This window comes from Chinchilla lanigera, unplaced genomic scaffold (assembly GCF_000276665.1).
Source record: "Chinchilla lanigera isolate Chin_1 unplaced genomic scaffold, ChiLan1.0 scaffold00085, whole genome shotgun sequence".
Classification (NCBI taxonomy): Eukaryota; Metazoa; Chordata; class Mammalia; order Rodentia; family Chinchillidae; genus Chinchilla; species Chinchilla lanigera.
In genome coordinates, this window is record NW_004955486.1 from 3,994,423 (window position 1) to 4,004,002 (window position 9,580).

Here is a 9,580-nt window from a genome sequence, read left to right on the forward strand (position 1 = left end):
GTGCTGTGCGGTGCCCAGCTGAGCACAACCCAGCGACCTTGGGACTGCAGGACACTGGACTGGACCCCGGCAATTTGGGGCAGCAGTTTTTCGGGAGCGCACAGCTTGGGAATGTGCTTTAAGAAACGCTCGGTCCTAGAGTGTCCGTGGAGGAGCGGCACTTACTTGTTCAACCTCCAATCTAGCCGCACCCCCACTTCCGGGCTGCTTGGAGGGTGCAGGCGTCCGACAGCCCCCAGGCTGGTCCGAGAGCCCTCGGAGCCGCCCCTCCCAGGACAGCTGCACTCGGGGAGTCGGCGCCATCAGCCCTGCGTGGACACGGGCCACCGCTCCCTGCACGTCCCTGTGGCTCACCCACCCTGCCTTGCCCTCTCCGCCTTGTTCTGGAAAGAGCCACAGACCCCTCGCACTGAACCTCCGCTCCCTGGAACCCTGCGAAAGACCCCACTGCCCGTTCCCTTTGAGCGTTTACCCTCTCAGGTTGGTTCTACAATAACCCTGCCCTGCTGGGCCCGGAGCTCTGCTTCTTCTTTGCCTTTTCCTTAGCGGAGGTCCTGTTTACAAACGGCGGAGCAAGCTCAGACGCCCAGGCTGCTGCTGCAAGGCTTCGTGGAAAGCAGCCTGGCTCAGCAGGGTCTTTCGTTCTGAAGGCAATGCAGGACTCGGGGGAAGCAGAGCCGGAGCTCTTCTGAAGACTCCCCATGGGGCTGCCTCGCGGGGCTGGGTTAGGGTTTAGATCTGGACGCCCCCCAGAGCCTCGTGCGGTCAGGTGTGCGGCTCTGGGAAGGCGACTGGATCCCGGGGCGCTGTTCCCACCAGTGACTCCCGCAGCGGTGATTGCGGGGCTGAAGGTGCTGTCGGCGGGTAGGGCCTGGGTGGCAGTGGTCACTGGGGCCTGGCCGGGACAAAGTGACCTTATCCCTGTTCCTGGCTGCTGTGGGCTGAGCGCTTTTTCCCCACCAGGCCCCTCTGGCCCAGATCCTGCTGATCCTAGGCTGAAAATGCAACCAAAAAGAAGCATTTCTTCCTATAGTTGTGGGTGTCTTATTCTGTCCCAGCGACAGACAAGTGACTAAATGGCGTCAGCCTTGACTAATGTCTCCCTAGGGCCAGGAGGGAGGAGACCTGGGGGATCCTTCTGAGGCTGCCTGAGCAGCTTTGCACGTAGCAGAGCAGGCGCCTCTCTTGCCCCTGTCTGGCCAGCCTGCACCCCCTCTTTTGGGAAGAGAACCCCTCTGTGCAGTTCGTTGGTCTAGGTAGGGCTGACTCAGAGGTGTGAGTGAGGGTTTCACAGCCGACTCTGGGGGTGGAAAGGGGAAGCCCTGCTTTATAGCATTTGCCAATTTCCATGGTGTAAATACCTCCCACCAACGGCCAATGTCAAGCTGTGCACCAGATTCTTACTCCTTCCTTCTGATTCTTAGGGCTTGCAGAGAGGACTATTTCTTTCTTTGGCACTGAAATATAGATAAGATGTTAGACTGGGGATGCCAGCTATGGGAGAGATTTTATTTGGGGGAGAGGGAGGAGGAGCACTTATAATATCATTTGATCCCCTGGATCTAGCCATACCTGAAGCTGGTATATTCTTGGAAGTTGAAGTTACACAGATCAATATTCTTCCTTCTCTGCCTAGTTATATGTTGAGCTCAAGCAGCTTGCCACTAAAAAAAAGCCATGAATAACAGAAATTGGGCACCCACAAGGAAGCCAGTGAAGTAGCTTTGGCTTTGCCAAAACTCCTTGAGGTGTTTACTATAAGAGGCGCAGCTAATTCTAGGTAAGTAATAGCTCAATTAGGGTGGTAAGCAGATAAAAACAAGTAGTTTTGAAGAAGTGTTGGGGTCGGCTTTTCCGTATTTAATTCTGCCAGGCAAAGTCACAGGTAAGAAAATAAACGAAGTCAAGGCATGGTGATGCATGCCTGTAATCCTAGCACTTGGGAGGCTGAGGCAGGAGGATTGTTGTGAGTTCAAGATCAGCCTGGGCTACAAAGTGAGCTCAAGGACAGCCTGAACTGCATATTGAGACTCTGTTTCCAAAAGACAAAACAAAGTAAAACAAAACAAAGACAAAAAAAAATGAAGATGGAGTTGTTCTACCACCAGCACCAGCCAGTGCCTGCCTCTGCCTGCCCCGTGAGGTCCCCCTGCCCACTCACTGCCTGGGGCTCCTCAGAGAAGAAGACGGGAGAAGGCAGATGCCTCCTTGGAAGGTAGAGAACCAGAGTCCTGGTAGCTGGAGTTGGGCTGTTCTCTCCCTCTGCAAAATCAGAAGGCCAGGACCAGGGATGTAGCTCAGCGGTGCAAACACCTGCCTGGCAAGCACAAGATCCTCAGTTCGATTCCTGATACATTTAAAAAAAAAAAATCAGAAAGCCTAGGTGGGTGTGGTGGTGCACTCTGGGAGGCTGAAGCAGGAGGATCACAAGTTCAAGCCCGCCCTGGTCAGTTTATCAACTTAGAGAGACCCTGTCTCAAAGAGGTAATGAAAAGGCTGGGGTATATCTCAGTGTGAAGGCCCTGGGGTTCAGTTCCCACAGATGGGAAGTTAGTGGGTGTCACGACTGTCCTTCATCAGGTGACAACAGCCTTGCTGCAGACTGGGGGGGAGCAGGGTGGGCTGGAGGGAGACGGGGTCTACACCTTGCCGCAGACTGGGGGTGCATGGTGGGAAGACAGGTAAAGCTGGGGAGCAATGCCAGGAGCAGAGACCTGACACTGTCACGGCCCCTGTGGGGATGTTGGCCAAGGCTCAAAGGGGATGTTGAGGGGCCCTCGGGGGCTGTCCAGGGTTGGGGACAAGTGTCCATCTGTGTCTGTGACTGGCAGGAAGCTGGCTGCTGCGTCTGGGCTTCAATGTGCTGGGGTACAGAGAGCAGGACGGGCCCCTCAGTGACTCTGGGCCCGAGGCTGTGCTGAGGCCACGCAGCGGGCGCGGAGCAGGCTGGGATGGGGACGGTTGTGTTTGTATATGACCTCCTGTCCAGGCAACTTGGGAACAGGAATAAAGTCCACCATCTCCCGAGGCCTCGAGGCCCAGCCTGGCACAGTGACCGCTGTGTGATCCTCCAGCTGTGACCTCAGGGACATCCGCAGGCCTGGGAACCTACAGAGTAGCTCATGTTCAGCCTGAGCACGCATCATCACGTGATCACCTGCATTCTGCATGCTCCCCACAGGGAAACTGAGGCTTGGAGTCTTGTTCTGTAGGACCGGGGCTGCTTTTGGACCTGGGTCTTTCTTTTCAGCTTTTGTCCCTAAGCAAGATGCCACCAGCCTCTGTGCAGGAAGCGGGGGTGCCAGGTGTCTGCAGCCAAGGGGAGGTGTCTGCCCTTGGCCCTGTGCTGCCCAGCTTCGCCCCCTCCCAGCTGACCACAGTCCTCGGGACGGGGCACTCTGAGCACCTGGAGGTCTGAGTGTGAGAGTGAGTGTGCAAGTGGGAGTGTGCAAATGCATGCACGTGCATGTGTGTCTCCCTGTCTGCTCCAGGCTGAACGCACCAGCCCGGCAGTGTCCGGCTGTTCCAACAGGATATCCCTCAGCTGGGCGTGCCATCTGCCGTCCTGGGGCTGGCACAGGGTGCTGTGCTTTGTGCAGAGAAATGGGAGCTGGGGGCAGGAGCCGCTCCACCCCGGCCCAAGAAACCCCATCCCTGTTTCTCCTCTTGGAACACGAGGAGGGACGGAAGCCGGGGACTGGGGCGCGGTCTCCCTGAGTGTCAGTCCATGCTCTGCAGCTCTCGCGGAACCCACTGCAAGGGGCAGGCGGGGGCGGGGTGGCTTGAAACACCAGGAGCTGATGTGGCCTGTGGTCCTGGGGGCAGCAAAGTCTAGGAGCAGGGCGGGGCGTCTGGCGGGCTTTGGTGCTGTATCACCCTGGGCAGAAGGCAGAGGAGAGGGTTTGAGACACAGAGGACGCCCTGGAGCTACCGCTGTGTCAGTAGCTCCAGAGAGGAAATTCACTCCCCTGAGCTTGGTGTAAAGTTCCTCCTGGGGCCTCTGCCCTTGTGACTTGATCACCTCCTGGATCCCACCTCTTGTTACTGTCCTAGTGGAATCAACATGAGGCAGTGTGGTGGCTGCACCCTGTAATCCCAGCAATCAAGAGGCTGAGGCAGGAGGACTGCCGGGAGTGCAAGGCCAGTGTGGGCTCCATAGTTAGGGTCAGTCTGAACTACATAGTGAGACCTTGTCTCAAACAAACAAACAAAAAATTAAAATTTTCATTTTTTTTTGGCACTGAGAATTGAACTTAGGGCCTCACGGTTGCCAGGCAGGTGCTGTGCCACTGAGCTAAATCCCCAGCCCCTCAATTAAAATTTTGGAGAAGACATTCAAACCCTCACCTGGGTTCAAGTTCACTCTGTTGCTTAGTGCATGGCAACTTTTCATGCTGTAATTCCACATCTGGAAAGGCGAGAATTTGAAGAGAACTATTTCAAAACAGAAAGAATTTCCCACATGAAGATGTTCACAGCGCTATTATGTATAATAGTGAAGAACTAGAAATTACAGTACCCGTAAACCCTAAAATGGGAGGATGGCGAAGCAAATAATGTTCTCCACTGGATAAATATTAGATAGACACTTTGTTGTTGTTTTGAGACAGAGTGTCTCTTTGTAGATCACGCTGGCCTTGAATTCCGAGACTGCATAGGAGAAACATGGAAGAAAACATAGCAAAAGGTTCAAGGTTAGCAGCACCACGGCCGATTGCTCATTTCTCCTTTCCACTTTCCATAGTAAGTGTGAATAGCCGACATCAAGACTAATTATACTTTAGAAATATCTTTTTTATCTCCTAATTTTTGGTAAACCAATATGAATAAGGACAAGAAAACAAGTACGTTGTGTGTTTCCTTCCAGTCCTTTCTCCACGCATATTTCCACATCTATAAATAGACACCAGGGAAGAAAAATCCCGAGGAATTTTCCAAGGAATTTTGCAGGCGGCGTCCCTGGCCTGGAGGTCTCGGTCCCCTGGAAGTCCCCCACAGCTCTGGGAAGTCAGGTGGCTGCCCTGGCTCCCGGGACCCCGGCCAGCGCGAGCCCCGCGCGGGCGGCCTCGGCCAGCCTGGCTGTGGACGCCCGCGGCCAATGTGCTAGTCGCTCTGACCTTTGCAAAGGTCACAGCCTCTGACCAGTGGGACACCTGGCCACTGAGCGGCATTGGCCACAGTCTATCGCAGTGTAAGCCCTGAGGTTTGGGGGGCCTCGCCTGCTCAGGTGGGGACAGTGCCACAGGGTCAGGCTGGGCTGCGTCGGCGCCTGAGAACCTGCTGCCACCACCCGGGCGGCCGGCGGGGTGGATGACTCAGTCACCCTCTGCCTTTGCTCTGCCTTGGAAGCCCGGCGCACTCTGCGGTGGGGGAGGCGGGCAGACAGGAAGAGGGCACAGGGACTCCCTCGCCGGAGCCCAGCCCTGTCTCACCCTGCGGCCCCGCGTGGGGACAAGCGAGCCGTGCAGGTGCCCCTCCCGCCCATCCCCCCGCTCTCTGATAACCACAGGCGTTTCTCCGTCAGAGGCACGAGCCCAGTCAGGAGTCACAGGGGCTGCTCTCATCCTCCTGCGGCAGCCCGGTTCTGCTTAGGAGCAAAACAGCTCTGGCAGCCGGGGCCTCCTTGCTGGGGCAGGGTGGGGGCAGGCTGGGCACAGGGTTGGCGGCAGGTGGCAGTATTTGGAGGCCAGAACCCTGCTCTGACCCCGCAAGGGGTGCACAGGAAGATGGCCACGTCTCTCCTCCGCACTGACAGGACGAATTATTTTGGTTGCATTCGCTAAAAGCCTAAATCCATCCAAAAAGCGCCTGCTGGGTACCCACTGTGCACAGAATGTGGTTTTATTTTTTCTTTTAATGAAATCACTGTCATCCTGTCCCTGAACCCTGGCCAGAGCAGAGCTGAGCTCTGTAAATCCAGCCTTATCAATGGGCCTGGTGTGCCGGGATATCAGCGACATCCCCTGTACCCCAGCGAGCATTTATTATACGTTGGGACTGTTGTACCTGTGGAGATGGCATTGGGTCCTCCTCCTGCCCCACCCCGACCCCAGGCCTCCATGGGGACACAGTCCGCCTGTCACCTCCCTCTTAGCCGGGGGACGTGCCTGGAGTGTGGATTTCTGAGCTCTAAAAATGCAAAACCATACATGGCAGTTGCGTGAAACCGCTTGGGTTGCACTCGTTTATCACAGCTGCAATAAAAACTCACGCATTCACTGGCGTGGCGCGGCTCTGCTTTCCCTAAGCACCTTCCATTGTTAGGGCTCTAAGTCTTCAGCTGGACTCGTGCAGGACGTTACTGTGGGATCCAGGCCCTCAGCTGGATTCTTTGGTCTATGGTGTGTGGACAGATTTCCGGCACTCTCTTCGTATGTGACTCTTTGGGTGACTGTTATAAAATAATCTTATAAATCACGTGTCCTGTATTGTAATGTTCCCCTTGCAATCCCTAACTACAACACTGTGACTTCCCTGGCCTCTGTCTCCTGAGCCAGACGGTCCTCAACCGAGCTGACCTTGCCCTCTTCCTTCCCTACTGCAGGGGATATTTTTCAAAGCCTGGAGACATTTTTGGTCGTCCAAACTTGGGCGGGGGGAGGCTGTTACCAGTTGAAGTGGGTGGAGGCCAGGGATGCTGTCCCCCACTCTACAGGGCCCAGGTAGCCGCCTACCAGCTCCCTTAGCAAAGAATGACCAGACCTGGGGGTCCCCAGTCCTGAAGCTGAGGAGCCCGAGGCCCAGCCCACACTTAGAGTTTGGGTGGTGGAGTTTGGACTCTGGTGTCAGGAATAGATGGGCAGGTGTCCCTGTACAGTGGAGTCCTGGTCACAGCCTTTCTTCTTTTTCTTTCTCTCCCTCTTCCCTTCCTTTATCCTCCCCCTCCCTTTCCTCTTCCCCTCCCCCCCCCTCCTCCCTTACCCCCTCACAGTCTCACTGTGTAGTCCTGGCTGGTCTTGAACTCACTATGTGGCCTTGACCTCACAGTGATCTTCCTGCCTCATCCTCCCAAGGGCTCAGATTACAGGTGTGCACCACCACACCTGCCTTGGTCCCAGGCTTTCTGGTACCATGCCAGCTTCTTTCGAAGGCCTCCTGTTACAACTTTTTTCTACTGGGTTCTTCATGCTGGGGCTTCCATAAGGGCCAGACCAGATTAGCAGAGAAGAGTGTTGACTGTTTGCTGACACGACAAATCCCCAGACACGCGTGTGGTTCGTCTCTGCACACCACAGCCCGGCTCAGGCAGCTGATGCAGGATTAAAATCTTCCTGGCATCGGAACACCCTGGTCTCCAGCCTTTCTGGTTGACCTTTGAGCCCCAGCTTCCTGGTTTATAAAATAGGGGCAACAAGGCCTATCCCAGGCATGTTGGAACTAGCTCATGAGAATAGTTTGTTAAATTTCCAGGAATTTTTGTAGATCCGTTGTTAAACACAGGCACCCTTTTTTTTTTTTTAATTTTTTTTTTTTTTAATTTTTTTTTTTTTTCCCAGTACTGGGAATCGAACTCAGGACCTTGCACTTGCCAGGCAGGCGCTGTGCCACTGAGCTAAATCCCCAGCCCCTAGAACACAGGCACCTTTAACAATTAAGTTCTACTGATTCCCAATTCAGTGAATTGCATGAAACACAAAACCCATAAATACTCACAACGCACCGCTTCCTCATTGCTTTAATCCACCTCCCTGCGATCTGTGCTGTTACAGTTGTCCGCGTCTGTTGTACCCGCCTGCTGGAAGTGTCGCAGAGCAGTGGTTGGTGGCGACCTCTTCTCAACTCCATTCTGAAGGCTGGTGCCTTGAAATTCACGTTGGTACCTTGAAATCGGCCAGCCTGGGAGGATTCACACCAGAGAAAGTGGCAAAAGCACATGTCAGGGCTTCCTTTAATGTTTTGTTGATTTTCTAGATTTAAGAAAGGAAAGGAAGCCTTGGTAGTGCATTATGGGTGCCTGAGGCAGGAGGATCCCAAGTTCGGGCCTACCCTGGGAAATGTAGCAGTTTAGAAGGACCCTATCTCAAAATAAAAAATAAAAAGGGTTGGGGATGTAATTCAGTGTGAAGGCCCTGGGTTCAATCCCTGCTACCACACATACACACACACACACACACACACACACACATAAAGTGACAGAGAAAATGTTAACAATGCAGATTAAACTTGAGAGTGAGTTGTATGTTTGGCAATTATATTGTTTTTGTTTTTTGTTTTGTCTTTTTGAGACAAGATCTTGATATGCAGTTCAGACTGACCTTGAACCCACTTTGTAGCCCAGGCTGGTCTCAAACTCACAACGATCCTCCTGCCTCAGCCTCCTGAGTGCTGGGATTACAGGCGTGTGCCACCATGCCCAGGTTAGCAGTTATATTGTGAGTAGAACAAAAAATAAGGAAGTATTTTCCCAGTGCTCCAACATTGTTATGCCATGAAGCAGAAATGTGAACTTCTAGGGGCTGGGGATTTAGCTCAGCGGCATAGTGCCTGCCCGGCAAGTGCAAGGTTGTGAGTTCGATCCCCGGTACCGGAAAAAAAACCCAAAAATCAAAAGAAAAAAAAAAAAAAAGAAAGGTGAACTTTGAATCTACATCTTGGTTTTGCTCTTCCTTACACACTAATATGAATGGGAATGTCAACTGACCATCACGGCAGGACTGCACTCGCTCATCAACGGCAACTGTTTCTTTTGTTGAGTTGGAATAGTGATCAAGCACTAATTTGTAGTAAGATTGCTGCTTAGCTCGTGCACATAACCTCCCCTTACCAAAGCAGCACAGAGTGTGGCCATGGATAAGAAAATTCTGTTTTGCGAGGCGAACATGATAACCACTACACTATGGGAACCGCTGAAAATTCTGTTTTGTTTTGATTTTTGGAGACAGGGTCTCACTCTATAGTTCAGGCTAGCCTTGAACTCACTACATAGCCCTGACTGGCCTTGAACTTGTGATCCTCCTGCCTCAGCCTCCCAAGTGCTGGGATTACAGGTGTGCACCGCCACACCCGGCTGCTTTTTTTTTTTTTTTTTTTTTTGTCTTGTTTGTCTTTTTGAAACAGGGTCTCATTATGCAATTTAGGCTGGCCTTGAGCTCACCTTGTAGTTGAGGCTAGTCTTGAACTTGCAGTAATCCTCCTGCCTCAGCCTCCCGAGTGCTGGGATTACAGGCATGTGCCACCATGCCCAGCCCAGCTGCTTATCTTTGTCTTTTCTGGTAAATTATCAATATTAGAATTTATTGTTCTTGATAAACATGATATCGCAGGCCTTGCTGTGCAGCAAACAAGATCCTCGTGAGATTTATGATCTGGAAGGAGACAAGGAAGGAACGAGGAAATGACAGCATTGGCATGGGCGGGGGGAGGGGGGTATGCATGGGGGCGGGTCCTGCAAGTCCTCCAAAGTAGAGTGTGCACCTGTGTGTGGGGTTCCCAGGCCAGGACCCTCCGGGAGTCCAGGAACGTGTAAAAGGCCACCCAGTCTTTTTTTTTTTTTTTTTTTTTTTTTGGTTTTTCTCCGGTACCGGGAATCGAACTCACGACGTTGCGCTTGCCATCCAGGCGCTTTTGCCGCTGAGCTAAA